Source organism: Chiloscyllium plagiosum, unplaced genomic scaffold, assembly GCF_037043375.1.
Source record: "Chiloscyllium plagiosum isolate Xiang-an unplaced genomic scaffold, Cpla_swu_hap1 HiC_scaffold_27, whole genome shotgun sequence".
Classification (NCBI taxonomy): Eukaryota; Metazoa; Chordata; class Chondrichthyes; order Orectolobiformes; family Hemiscylliidae; genus Chiloscyllium; species Chiloscyllium plagiosum.
In genome coordinates this window covers 84,680,712-84,695,759 of record NW_028270165.1, presented here as the reverse complement: position 1 = coordinate 84,695,759, position 15,048 = coordinate 84,680,712, and positions in this window count along the sequence as shown.

Genomic DNA, 15,048 nt, shown 5'->3' with positions numbered 1-15,048 from the left:
TGGTCAATCCACCCGAACCTGGACAAAGTTAAACATCACACAACACCAGGTTATAGCCCAACAGGTTTATTTGGAATTACTAGCTTTCAGAGCATTGGTGGTTGTGGAGTATAAGATCATAAGGCACAGTGTCCTGCCACTAAAATGATATATTGAATAAACCTGGATTGTTACCTCTCTCATCTGGTACAGTGGGTTGCAACTATTATTCATATGTAAATTGTGATAACATAAGGTTTTATCACAAAAGGTGACATCTGGGCGGCACAGTGGCTCACTGGTTCGCACTGCTGCCTCACAGCCCCAGGACCTGGGTTCGATTCCAGCCTCTGGCGACAGTCTGGGTGGAGTTTGCACATTCTCCCCGTGTCTGCGTGGGTTTTTTCTGGATGCTCCGGTTTCTTCCCACAATCCAAAAATGTGCAGGTTAGGTAAATTGGCCATGCTAAATTGCCTATTGTGTTACATGCATTAGTCAGGGGTAAATACAGGGAATGAATGCTGGTGGATTACTCTTCGGAGTGTCGGTGTGGACTTGTTGGGCCAAAGGGCCTATTTTGATACTGTAGGAAGCTAACCTAATCTCGGCTCAAACAATGCATTAAAAGTATGAGGTCAGAGTTTGTCTATATCCCAATCTTGAATCAGACTAGTTCTGTTTCTAAAGTAGGAATTTATAAAATATAATATGTTCTGACTGCTTGCAGATTGTACATTTTTGAGCAAAGTAAAATGTATCTGAAAGTATAATTCTGCAATTGCAAATTCACCCCCAAGGACTTGTGTGTGCTTACATGCATGAGACAGCGAAAAGGTCTATTTCCATGCTGTATATCTGTCTATTTGATAACAGGTGCTTTATTTCTGTTGGTGTAAATATTGTTGTAAATCATAGCTATGTACTAACAGTTACATGTAAGGGAAAGAGAATTCCTCAAGTAGGGCACTATCAGAATCCTGGGAGACCCCTATTTCTGGTTTACTTCCTAATGAACAAACATTGAGCATGAGCACCTATTTATTTCTAATTTTTGTTTCATTTTTCTTGTTTGATTCCCTGGTATGATTACACTTTGTGTTTGGTTGGTTGTCAGGCTGGGAGATAGTGGGTTGGGTTGCGATTGACTGGATGTTTTATTGTTCTGGAAGATGTAAAGTGGGGAGGGGTCAAAACTTCAGAAATCCCGCAGAGCCGAGAACAGACCAACATCATACTCTGTGGGAACAGGGAGATCAACAGAGGACAGAAATCAGGACCTGAAATCCGAGCTGACACTGACGACCCTGTGATCTGTGCTTTAATTAGCAGTGACAACCCTCTGACTTTACCTAGCTTCCCATTTGACTACTCTCTTGATATTCAGGATCCAATCCTTGTCATCCTCAAGTCATGTCATAATTATTCTCTTCAATGTGGGCGGCACGGTGGCACAGTGGTTAGCACTGCTGCCTCACAGCGCCTGAGACCCGGGTTCAATTCCCGCCTCAGGCGACTGACTGTGTGGAGTTTGCACATTCTCCCCGTGTCTGCGTGGGTTTCCTCCGGGTGCTCCGGTTTCCTCCCACAGTCACAAAGAAGTGCAGGTCAGGTGAATTGGCCATGCTAAATTGCCCGTAGTGTTAGGTAAGGGGTAAATGTAGGGGCATGGGTGGGTTGCACTTCGGCGGGTCGGTGTGAACTTGTTGGGCCGAAGGGCCTGTTTCCACACTCTAATCTAATCTAATGTGTGCAGTCAATTCATTCACTTTTGTAACAATGCAGCACTTGTGCAGACACCCTGTTTTTTGTTTCAATTTTTATGATCTTTGCAATCCAGTTTTGAATCCAAATACATTTACTCTCCTTGTCTCCATCGTTTCTCTGATGTTCATTTCCCATGTCACTACATTGCTCACTGGCCTTGATTGGGTCCCCCCACCTTATCTCAGTCCCAACCTTCTAGCTCAACACTGCCTTCTTGACCTGCAATCTTCTTCCTGACCTCTCTGCCCACACCCCCTCTCCGGCCTATCACCCTCACTTTAACCTCCTTCCACCTATTGCATTCCCCAAGTCCCTCCTCCCTACCTTTTATCTTAGCCAGCTTGGCACACCTTCCTCATTCCTGAAGAAGGGCTTGTGCCCAAAACATCGATTCTCCTGTTCCTTGGATGCTGCCTGACCTGCTGCACTTTTCCAGCAACATATTTTTCAGCTTCCTTCGTCATTTCCACCACCTCCAAACAGATCCCACCACCAAGGCTATATTTCCCTCCCCTCCCCTATCAGCATTTCGGAAAAACCACTCCCTCCGTGACTCCCTCATCATGTCCACACCAACCCAACCTCCACTACCGGCATCTTCCCCTGCAACCGCAAGAAATGCAAAACGTGCGCCCACACCACCCCCCTCACTTCCCTCCAAAGCCCCAAGGGATCCTTCCATATCTGTCACAAATTCACCTGCACCTCCACACACATCATTTATTGCATCCGCTGCACCCGATGTGGCCTCCTCTACATTGGGGAGACTGGCCGCCTACTTGCAGAACGTTTCAGAGAACACCCGCCCCATAGCGGAACACTTTAACTCCCCCTCCCACTCCACCAAGGACATGCAGGTCCTTGCCCGCCTCCATTGCCAGACCATGGCAACACGACACCTGGAGGAAAAGTGCCTCATCTTCTGCCTGGGGCTGAATGCAGATTTCTCCAGCTTCCTCATTTTCCCCTCCCCCCACCTTATCTCATTCCCAACCCTGGACTCTGCACCACCTTCTTGACCTGCAATCTTCTTCCTGACCTCTCCGCCCCCACCCCCTCTCCAGCCTATCACCCTCCCCTTAACCTCCTTCCACCTATCGCATTCCAAACGCCCCTCCCCCAAGTCCCTCCTCCCTACCTTTTATCTTAGCCTGCTTGGCGCAGTCTCCTCATTCCTGAAGAAAGGCTTGTGCCCGAAATGTCGGTACTCCTGTTCCTTGGATGCTGCCTGACCTGCACTTTTCCAGCAACACATTTTTCAGCTTTGATTGGAATTGGCCGTGCGAAATTACCCATAGTGCCCAGGGATGTGCAGGTTAGGTGTATTTGTCAGGGTAATGTAGAGCGGTAGGGGAATGGGTCTGGGTCGGTTCCCCTTCAGGGAGTCGGTGAGGACTCGTTGGGCTGAGTGGCCTGCTCCCACACTGGGGATTCTCTGAAGCGAAGGGATGTTTGCAAACGGTGCAGGACAGCGCAGGCGCAGTGTGGGACAGCTGGCTGCTGCTTCACCACGCCCACCCGTTCCTTTAATGACGTCACAACGTGGAAGTGACGAACAGATTGAGTGAAAATCTCTCCGTCTGGGCAACTCTTCATCCTGGGGTGGGAGGGGCGGGGAAATCTGTTCATTTGTAGCAACGGGAGTGAATCCAAGGAGGGAGGAGACCCTGCAAACTCAGGTATGGAACTTAATTACCAGGTGAGGAGGGGCAGAAGGGTAGAGATTGGGAAGATGGAGGGATAGATATCTTTTCTGTTTTCCTTTGCGAAATGCACCCAATTTCCACAAGTAAATGCAACAGGTATAAGTACAGCACATGCAGTTTCAAGCCGGCTGTGCATCCTCTGATATTCCTCTGCGTTGGTTCCAGCACATTTGGCTTCCTTTCCCATCCCCATTCCATTCCACATTTAAAAGGCGTCTTGATGGGTATATGAATAGGAAGTGTGGAGGGATATGGGCTAAGTGTTGCCAAACGGGACCAGATTGATTAAGGATATCTGATCGGCATGGATGAGTTGAACCGAAGGGACTAATCCTGTGCTGTATAGCTGGTAGACAATGGTCCTCAGAGTTCTGTTCCTATTAGGCTGGTGCTTAGCTCTGTTGCACATGGTCTTGGCGACAGTATCAGATTCTGAAATGAGAAAAGACCTTAAAAAATGTGCGAGGGAGTGGTTCTGTTCCGGGTCCATACATGGATATGGGTTTAGTTACTTATGCCGCATAAGGCCTGTTGTCCCCCAGCCAATAGAACGCAAGCCGTTGGTGTACACAGGGAGGAGGTCTGAGGCTCCTTTGCCTTACGCAAGTGGGTGAGACAAGTCTCAATTAGGCAGGAGATGTTATGTGGAACATGAACAATTGCACACCCATAGCTGGTACCATTTAAAGAAATTCTCATACGACAGTGGAGTTAAAAGGTGTCTGTAAACAGGTAGCAGGAGGGCTCATATAGTATTGGAAAGTGATACTGTATTTCTTTCAGAGAGTCGGCAGTAGGGAGTCTGACAAATAGATTGGGATCAGAGGACTGGGGATGGGTCAAGAAAGTCATCTACCGATAGAGAAGAGTAACGTACTACTGCCTCTGGGGTGAGCAGCGTTCTGTGGGCCTGAATAAATAATGTTGTTTGTAGACTGAGGAGTTTCCCCTATCAGGCTTCCCTTTTCTCAAGCAGGCCTGTCCTGCAAAAAGGGATGGTGTTCCCAGGCATCCTTAAAAAATTTACCATAATAACGGAATGGATCAGTTTTATCCTCACTCGGCTTGCGTCTGCAGGTAAAATCAAAAAGACAGGTTCGGTAACAATATGATTTCTACTGTCCAGATGGACCATCTGGTCTTTCTGATGTAAGAGTCCATTGCAATAATCAATCTTCATCACGTTCCACACGTCGAAGGCGTCTGGTCCAGTGCACAGGACGACACCTCCTCAGCACGAGTGGTGGATAATCTCTGATCATTCCTGGTCGCATCCATATTTAGTGGCTTTCTCCATCAGGATGTTGTATGTGATCAAACAGGTCAGTAGATATGCAATCTCCCACATGTCCCTCCTCTTAATACAGATACTTGAACTAAGAATAGCATTAGAACAACAGCAAACTTCAAAAACCCAAATGGACAGGGTCCACTCCTTTTCTTGGGATTCCAGTATTTTCTCCTCCTCTTCCCCCCTTTTGATTGGTGCGGCCAGTCAATTTACAATGGCGCAGGTGGACCCAAGCCATGCGCCCAGCGACTTTGACCACCGTAGGGGTGGGAAGTAAAACCTGGAAGGAGCCATCCCATCTTAACGAGCACCAATGAACCAGGCTCTACCCGTGACAAGGCTGAAAGGGAGGGAACATCGCCGTAGGCCGCACGCATAACGTTAGTTAGAGCAAGAACATAGCCAATCATTGCTTCGGTCATGTGGTGGAAGTGGACTGAGGAGGGAGCCGAATTGTTCCGAGGGGTACGGAGCGGGCAACTGCAGGGAATCTCAGCTGGAGACAGTCATGTCTCACCTACAGACGTGGATCGCACCTGAAATAAGGCCACAGGGAGTAGCATAACTAATGCATCCACTAGAATACAGAAGGAGCTTGATACGATAAGGAAATGTTAACCACACTGCTGGCTCTCGGTGCAGGTGCAGTGGCACTGAATCACAAGATAAAAGTGACCTCACCGTTATGACCTCAGTTATTTACCAGTTAATATCAGTGGATCAACTATCTGTCAATGAAGTGATATCGTGTATTGATTGGTAATTGTCTGAATATACAATGCGATCACAGCCCATGTTTTCCTTTAAGAAAAGTGTACTAGGGCCTCTGTATTAAGCCATGTGTGCAGTTCCTCTGAGGAATACGGAAATGCATAACTTCTGTGTTTCCGGACACTCTGTACCCGGCCATATGAAGAAATAAAGAGTGAAGTCTAAAACAGTCACACCGATGGTGAGGGTTCATTGATTGATCGCAGAACCAAGTGACCCCACCAGGGGTCTGATTTTCACTTGCAAACTCAGGTGTGTAATTACCCAGTAAGAAGGGACAGAAGGATAAAAGATTGGGAAGGGGATGGGATAGATGTCTTTTCTGTTTTTACTTTATCTTTTCTTTTCTATCAGGGACTGACACTGATGACCTTTGTAATCTCTTTTCACAGAATATTTGAAGTTGTGAAGACAAAAGTATCGAAGTCAACAGATGGAAGGCTTAGGCCTGAAACATTGACTCTCCTGCTCCTCGGATGCAGCCTAACCTGCTGTGCTTTTCCAACGCCACACTTTGTCTCTAACTCTCCAGTGTCTGCAGTCCTCACGTTGACGTCAAAGTCTGACAGTCACTCGATCCATCAGGACCACAACAATTTTTGACTATGGTTCTGTGCCAAGGAGCAAAGCTTTTTGGTTCCTGTTTGAGTACGTTTTCAGCATCAGTGGGACTGGATGAGAGACTCTACCGTTGCAGTGCACTGAGTGTGGAGCCTTAAACAGGTATACGGCCTGGGAAGAGGAATTCACAGCAGGGAGGGGCTCTACACGTGTTTGTGTGTAACTGAAGCTTCGGCCATGGAGAAACCCAAGGACTCCCGTCCCGTGGAGAAACCGTGGAAGTGTGGCGACTGCGGGGAAAAGCTTCCGTTTCCCTTGTGTCCTGGATACTGATCGGCACAGTCACACCGGGGAGAGGCCGTTCCCTTGCACCGAGTGCGGGAAGAGCTTTACCCGGGCCTGCAACCTACTGACCCACCAGTGGGTCACACGGGGGAGAGGCCCTTCAGCTGCCCAGAGTGCAGGAAGACCTTCAGCTATTCCTCCACCCTGCTGAAGAATCAGCGGGTCCACACAGGGGAGAGGCCCTTCAGCTGCACAGAGTGTGGGAAGGGATTTGTAGAGCACTAGGGGTGGGGGAGTAGGTGTGGGTGGGTTACCCTTTGGAGAGTGGGCGTGGACGTGGACTCGTTAGGCCGAATGGCCTCGCTGAAGGGAAAGGATTTTTGGAAACTGTACAGGGCAGCACTGGCGCAGTGCATGCAAGCGGCCGTCCGGAGTAAGTGCAGTGCGGCAGCATGTTTTTGGGCCTCACTCCATTGATGATGTCACAAGGCGAAAGTGTCCCTGTCAGGTTTGAGTGGAACTCCCTCCCTCTGGGCAGCTCTTCATCCTGGGAGGGGGAGAGGGAGGAGAGGGCGAAATCAATTTTTGTTTAAGGTGGACGGGTGGGGCGAATCCAGAATCAGACGGCAGACGTTTCAGGAGAGAGGGGAAAGATATACCAAGGGGCAACCTTTTCATACAATGAAGAAAAGCTCTGCCTTTAAATTACATTCTTGAGATTTGATATTTAACAGGAGTTCTGGGATTAACATTCCAAGGAACAGAAACCGATTCTAAAAGATTTAATCTAAAATTGTTTCGTGTATGACAACTCCATGACACTGGACTCATTTGCCTATACATTTTGTGATCGTGATCTTATTCGCCACAACCACTGCTGAAGGAGCAGTGCTCTGAACATGAATGCATCCAAATAAACCTGTCGGACGATAACCTGGTGTTGTGTGGTTTTTAACTTTGTCCAGGATAGGATGGACTGGACTTGCTAAATTATCCATAGTGTTCAGGGACCTGCAGGTTAAGGTGGATTCGCCATGGGAAATACAGGGTAGGGGGTGGGTATGGGTGGGGTGGACTCAATGGACTGCGTCCACATTGTCTATAACTTACCCCCACAACGGAGCATTTTATCTGTGTGTACCCCGTTAAGCCCCTTTCAAAATCTTACTGGTTTCAATAAGATGACTTCTGGTTCTTAGAGTCATAGAGGCATACAGCACAGAAACAGACCCTTCAGTCCAACTGGTCCATGTCGACCAGGATTCCCAAACTAAACCAGTCCCACTTGCCTGCATTTGGCCCATATCCCCCTCAATCTTTCTATTCATGAACCCATCCAAATGTCTTTTAAACATCGTAACTGTACCTGCATCTCCCACTTCCTCAGCAAGTTCATTCCCCAAACAAACCACCCTCTGAGTCACTGCCCCTCAGGCTCTCTTTAAATCTCTTTGCTCTCGCCTTAAAGAAATTGCCATTTGTTTTGAGTTCCCCTACATAAAGGAAGAGCCCTTTGCTATTCACCTTCCCTCCTCCCCTCATGATTTTATAAATCTCAGTAAGGTCACCCCTAAATCTCCTATGCTCCAGTGAAAAACGTTCCAGCCTCTCCTTCTAACTCATACCCACCAGTCCTGGTAACATCCTGGTAAATCTTGTCCAAATGCCCTTTAATAATAATCTTCCTACAACAGGGCAACCAGAAATGTACTCAGTACTCAAAGTGGCCTCACCAACATCCTAGACAATCTCAACATGATGTCCCAACGCCGATCCATGACAGTGTGAACAATGAAAGCAAGCATGCGAAACACCTCTTAACCACCCTGCCTACCAGTGATGCAACTTTCAAAGAATTATGTCCCTGAATTTTGCTCAAAAAGTGCACAATCTGCAGGCAGTCAATCCATGTAATATTTTATGAATTCCTACTTTGGAAATAGAATCAGTTTGATTCATTGGGGGGGGGGTCATTATAGGTGATCATTATGGGGGACTGTAACTTCCCCAACATTAACTGGAAATGCTTTCACTCTGGTACGTCGTATGGATCAGTTTTGTCCAGTGTGTGCAGGAGGGCTTTCTGGCACAGTATGTCGAAGGGCTGACAAGAAGGAAGGCCACACTGGATCTGGTACTTGGTAATGAACCAGACCAGATGTTTGATTTAGTGGTAGGTGAGCACTTTGGGAGAGAGTGACCATAATTCAGTTAGGTTTCATTTAGCGATGGAAAGGGATAGGAACATGCCGCAGGGCAAGAATTATTGATGGGGCAAGGGCAATTCTAATGAGGCAAGACTTAGGATGCATAGAATGAGGTAGCAAAATGCAGGGGATGGAGACAATTGAAATGTGGAGCTGGTTTAAGAAACAGATATTGTGTGTCCTTGGTTGGTATGTCCCTGTCAGATAGGGAGGAAGTGATAAGGTAAGGGAACCATGGTTTTCTACAGAAATTGCATCTTTTGTTAAGCAGGAGAAGAAGACTTTTGTGACAATGAGATGAGACGGTTCAGATGAGGCCATGGAGAGCTACAGATTAGCTAGGAAGGATTTAAAGAGAGAGTTAAGAAGAACAAACAGAGGACATGAGCAGTCTTTAGCAGGTAGAATAAAGGAGAACCCTAAAGCTTTCTATAGGTATATGAGGAATAAAAGGATGACTAAGGTAGGAATAGAGCCAAAGACAGAATTGGGAAGTTTTGTGTGGGCCCTGTGGAGATCCAAGAGGTGTTAATGAATATTTCTCATCGGTCTTCACTCAGGAAAAGGAGACTATTGTAGGGGAGAAGAATGAGATATGAGATATTAGACTAGAAAGGATCAAAGTTAGTAAGGAGGAGGTGCTATCAATTCTAGAAGGAGTGAAAGTAGACAAGTGCCCTGAGCCCAATGGGATTTATCCGAGGATTCTCTGGGAAGCTAGGGAGGATATGGCGGAGCCTTTGGCTTTGATCTTTGAGTCATCATTGTCTACAGGTTTAGTACCAGAGGAGTGGAGGAGTGCAAATGTTATGCCCTTGTTCAAGAAGGGCAGTAGAGATGACCCAGGTAATTATAGACCAGTGACCCTACGTCTGTTGTAGGGAAGCTTTTGGAAAGGAGTATAAGAGATCGGATTTATAATCATCTAGCAAGTAACAAGTTGATTTCAGATAGTCAACATGGTTTCATCAAGGGCAGGGCATCTCTCACAAACCCAATTGAGGTTTTTGAGAAGGTGACCAAGCATGTGGATGAGGTTATGGCAGTTGACGTGGTGTACATGGACCTTAGTAAAGCCTTTGATAGGGTTTCACATGGTAGGCTGTTGGAGAAAATGAAGAGGCATGGGATTGGGGGTGATTTAGCAGTTTGGATCAGAAACTGGCTTGCTGAAAGAGGACAGTGAGTGGTGATTTATGGAGAATAATCAGCCTGGAGTCCAGTTACTAGTGGTGTGCCACAAAGATCTGTTTTATGACCACTGCTATTTGTCTTTTTTATAGATGACTTGGACGTAGACCTCCATATAGTTTCTCATTAACACAGCCCACACCTCCCAGTACTGCCAGTAAACTTTACAATGCTGATGAAACGACGTCGTACCTACAGTCGTGAAAAATTTACAATTTCTAACGATACTAGCTCCTCATTCACTGCTCCATCTGATACACAACATTGGAAACTTAGTGCAGAAGGCTGAAAGAAATGAGCAGCTTTAAAACAAAAACCTCTTGAAGCTCAAAGCCTTCAATGAGAGCCTGAGCCCAGGGTAAGTTCAGGTAACCTTTATTGTGACCCAACCTTGTTACAGCTTCAGATCCTCCCAGCAAACAAGTGTACAAAAAGTAGCTTTTCTAAAAAACAGCTCAAGGTCAAAGCCCACACACTCCCATCCCCCTGCCTTTCTTTACTATTGGTCAGCACTGAGTTGTCCCTTTGTAATTGGATCCTTGGTACAGCCTGAACCCATAGGAAGTATTGCCTCACGCAGCAATTTCAACCTATACCCTGTCTCCAACTAAGATTTTCATGGCTGTGGGTCTGGAGTCACGTGCAGGCCAGACCGGATAAAGGATGCAGCTGGGACGACTGAGTGAATCTTTTCCCTAAAAAGGAAGTGAGTGAATCAGATAGGGATTTCTCCACCCCCACTCCCCAAAAAATGGTTTCATCGTTAGATTCTGAACTCTAGATTTCTGACTGATTTCCAATTCCGCCATCTGCCACGGTGAAATTCAAACCTGGGAGTCCCCGGAACTGGGTTGATAGTCTAGTCGATAATGGCACTCGGCCGTCGCTCCTTCAAACCTCCTGCAATGGCTCTGCAGGTGGAAGGAGTGGGTAAAGCCCTTCCCGCACTGAACCTGTCAGTACCTCAGCAGGGCAGAGGAATAACTGAAGGCCTTCCCTCACTCAGGTTTGGCCATGGAGAAACCGGAGGAATTCTGGCCCATGGAGAAACCATGGAAGTGGGGCGACTGTGGGAAAGGCTTTTATGTCCCGTCTGACCTTGAGACTCATTGGCAGTCACACCAGGGAGTGGAATAACTGAAGGCCTTCCCTGAAGGTTTGGTCATGGAGAAACCGGAGGAATTCTGCCCCATGGAGAACCCATGGAAGTGTGGCGACTGTGGCCACACTCAGGGCAGCTGAAGGGCCTTTCGCCTGTGTGGATCCACCGGTGGATCAACAGGGCGGAGGAATTACTGAAGGCCTTCCCGCACTGGGGGCAGCTGGATGGCCTCTCGCCCGTGTGGAAGTGCCGGTGGGTCAGCAGGTGGGAGGCCTGGGTAAAGGTCTTCCCGCACTCTGGGCAGTGGAGGGCCTCTCCCTGGTGTGACTGCCAATGAGTCTCAAGGTCAGACGGGGCATAAAAGCCTTTCCCACAGTTGCCACACTTCCATGGTTTCTCCATGGGGCAGAATTCCTCCGGTTTCTCCATGGCCAACCCTTCAGCTGCAGACAAACACATATAGAGTCCCTCCCTGCTATGAATTCCTCTTTCCAGGCCGTATAGCTGTTTCAGGCTCCATGCTCAGTGCGCTGCAAAGGCGGGTCTCTCATCCAATCCCACTGATGCTGAAAACGCACTCAAATAGGAACCAAAAAGTTTTGCTCCTTCTCACAGAATCACAGTCAAAAATCGTGCTGGTCCTGATGGATTGAGTGACTGTCAGACATTGACGTCAAAGTGAGGACAGCGGTTACTGGATAGTCAGTGTAGGAAAGTCCGGCGCTGGAAAAGCACAGACGGTCAGGCAGCATCCGAGGAGCAGGAGATCGATCTGTTAATTTTGAAACTTCCATCTTCAGATCTTCAAATAATCAGTAAAAAGAGATCACAAAAGTCATCACTGTCAGTACATGGTAGGAATTCAGAACAAGCAATTCTACTTTCTGTGGAATATTCTTTTCTTTTGTTATTTCACAAAATTGAAGCACCATCCCAGCCTCTCTCCCCCTCTGTTCTTACTTCGCTCTAACTAATTCTCCTGAAGGTGCTGATTCAGGATCTTACAAGGGCAGAAAAGCAAAAACATCTCTCTACATCTTGGATCCCTCCACCTGAAAGTTAATATCTTTCACAACATTGGGATACTGCTGAGAGTGAGCAGGTCTGATTTTTGGAAGCAAAAAAAAAACAATGAGTTTGCAATAACCCCTTCCCTTCAGACAATCCCCACAGTATGGAAGAGGCCACTCAGCCCAACACGTCCACACCGACCCTCCAAAGCCACACCCATTTCACCACCCCTATTGCTCCACATTTACCTCTGACTAATGCATCTAACCTGCACATCCCTGGGCATTGTGGGTAATTTAGCATGGCCAATCCACCCCACACAACACCAGGTTAGAGTCAGAGGTTTATTTGGAAGGACCAGCGTTCGGAGCACTACTTGTGGAGAATAAGATCATAAGGCACAGAATTTCTACAAAAATCAGTGTCCTGCCACAGAAACGATATTTTGAACAAACTTGGATTGTTAAGTGTTGTATCTTTCAGAATGGGTTGCAATTACATTAATGTGTAATCTGAGAAATTCTTGTTGGTCACCTTCTCAAGATAAGTAGATTTTATAGCAAAAGATGACATCTCAGCTCAAGATAATGCATAAAAGTGAGGTCAGAGTCTGTCTGTGTCCAAATCTTGAGTCAGATGGGTTCTATTTCCAAAGTGGAATTTACAAAATATTACATGGATTGATTGCCTGCACTTTTTGACCAAAATAGAATGTATCTGCAAATAATTCTGCAAATTCAAATTCACCCCCATTGACATATACGTGTGTATGTGCATGAGAGAGAAAAAAGTCTATTTCTGTGCTGTATATTAAAAAAACAGTGAGGGTAAACAGCACAAGGATTAAACAAACAGTGAGGGTAAACAGCACAAGCGCCAGTAAAAGCAGATGGAAAGTGAGTGTAAAATGTCACTATGACAGGACAGGCCCCACATTCCTTCCCCTCCGTCCCCCACCCACAACCTGCCTCACCTTTCACCTCCCAGGCCCTTCCAGGTGGCCCCATAGAGCAGCGGTCCTGTGACAGCCCCGCTGTCAGATGGAGAACTGGACCATGCGGACCCTGGGCCCGACCCGAAGACACCAGAGCGGGGAAATGGCTTCAGCGTGGAGCCGGACAGCTACCTCAGCCCTGGGAGGGTCCAGCAGTTTGCTGTCACCATGGGGATGCACACAGCTACTCCAGAGGGGCAAGACCAGCAGCAAATGGACAGTGTCAACCTTGTAAACTGTTAAAATGGGGTTAAAAATTGCCAGCATCAATGTACGGAGCATCAAATCGGCTACGCGATGTGTTTCTATGATGGCCTTCCTGGCCAACGTTAAAGCCGACGTCCTGTTTCTGCAGGAGTGTGGGATACCGCACCTCAGCAGCTACAGGAGATGGTCGAGCTTGTGGGCCCATGGGCCGTCAGTTTGGTCGGGGGGCAATGATAGCCGCGCCTCCGGCCTGGGTATCCTGTTGCGAGGAGGCAACTTCACCATCTCCGAGGTTAAGGAGGTGGTGGGCGAGCGCCTCCTCGTCGCCGACGTCATGTACAGGAATGCTCCCCTGAGACTGATTAATGTGTATGCCCCAGTGGGTAAGAGTGAACGGTTGGCCGTCCTGCAGCAGCTTCCACTGTTGCTGGCTACGTCCAGGCCGGTCATTCTGGCCGGAGACTTCAACTGTATCATTGATGCAGATGGACGATCCGGCGGGGGGGACAGTAAACTGGACAACATGTCCACAGCCCTGATGGACACGATAAAAGATGCCAAGCTGCACGACGTCTTCAGCACCCCTACAGACGGAGCGCAGTGTAGATACACCTGGTCACGGGCAGACGGGTCTATCCGCTCAAGGATAGATTACCTGTTTGTGTCCCGAACGTTCTCGGTCAGATCCACCGACGTCAAGCCGGTGTTCTTTTTTGACTGTCACCTACAGGACGAGCACCTGGCTGGTAAGGGAACGTGGAAGCTGAACACAAAGCTGTTGACCCCGGGAAACATTGAGGAGCTCAAGAGGGACTACTCAGGTTGGAGAATCGTGAAGCCCCTCTTTGAGTCCCCAGCGGACTGGTGGGAAACAGTAAAAGGGAACATCAAGAGGTTCTTCATCCTCAAAGGTGTTCAGGAGGCGAGAGAGAGGCGGGGAAAACTGTCCCAGCTCCAGGAAAGTATGCAGAACATGCTCCTGCTGCAGACGATGGGGGTGGATGTCATGGAGGACCTCAAGGAGGTGAAGGGCCAGCAAGCCTCGCTCTTTGCTTCGGAGGCCTCCAAGATAATCTTCCGGTCCAGGGTTCGCTCGGTGGAGCAGGACGAGATGTGCTCACATTTCTTCTTCCAGAAGGTGCACAAAGAGAGCTCCGTGCTCAGCACCCTGAAGGAAGAAGATGGCTCGATAACGTCATCTCAGGCTAACATCATGAGGATCAGTAAATCCTTCTATGCCAGTCTGTATGACGCGAAGCTGACCGACAGCATGGCCTCCCAGTCGTTCCTGTCCTCTATCACGGAGGTCTTAGACGACAGAACACGGGAGAGGCTGGACCAGCCGCTATCTCTGGACGAGCTGACCAAGGCCCTCGAGTCCTTCGAAAAGAATAAAACTCCCGGAAGCGACGGCTTACCGGTCGAGCTCTATTCCGCTCTGTGGGACTTGATTGGCCAGGACCTGCTGGAGGTGTATGTCAGTATGCTTCGGGCAGGTACCATGAGTGAATCCATGAGGAAAGGCATTATCACCCTCATCTACAAGCGGAAGGGGGAGAGGGAGGAACTCAAAAATTGGAGACCAATCTCACTGTTGAATGCAGATTACAAAATTCTGTCAAAGGTAATCGCCAACCGGGTCAGGTCTGCTCTGGGGTCGGTGATTCACCCTGACTAAACCTGTGCTGTGCCGGGCAGGAAGATCGCTGAGAGTCTCGCACTCCTCAGGGATACGATCGCCTACGTGCAGGACAGAGGGTTGGACACCTGCCTGATCAGCCTGGACCAGGAGAAAGCCTTTGACAGGATATCACACAGGTATATGAGAGATGTTCTCTCCAAAATGGGCTTTGGGGAGGGAATCTGCAATTGGATCAGACTGCTCGACACCAACATTGTCAGTGCAGTCTCAATCAATGGGTGGGAATCAGATAGCTTCCCAGTCAGATCTGGAGTCAGGCAGGGCTGCCCTCTCTCT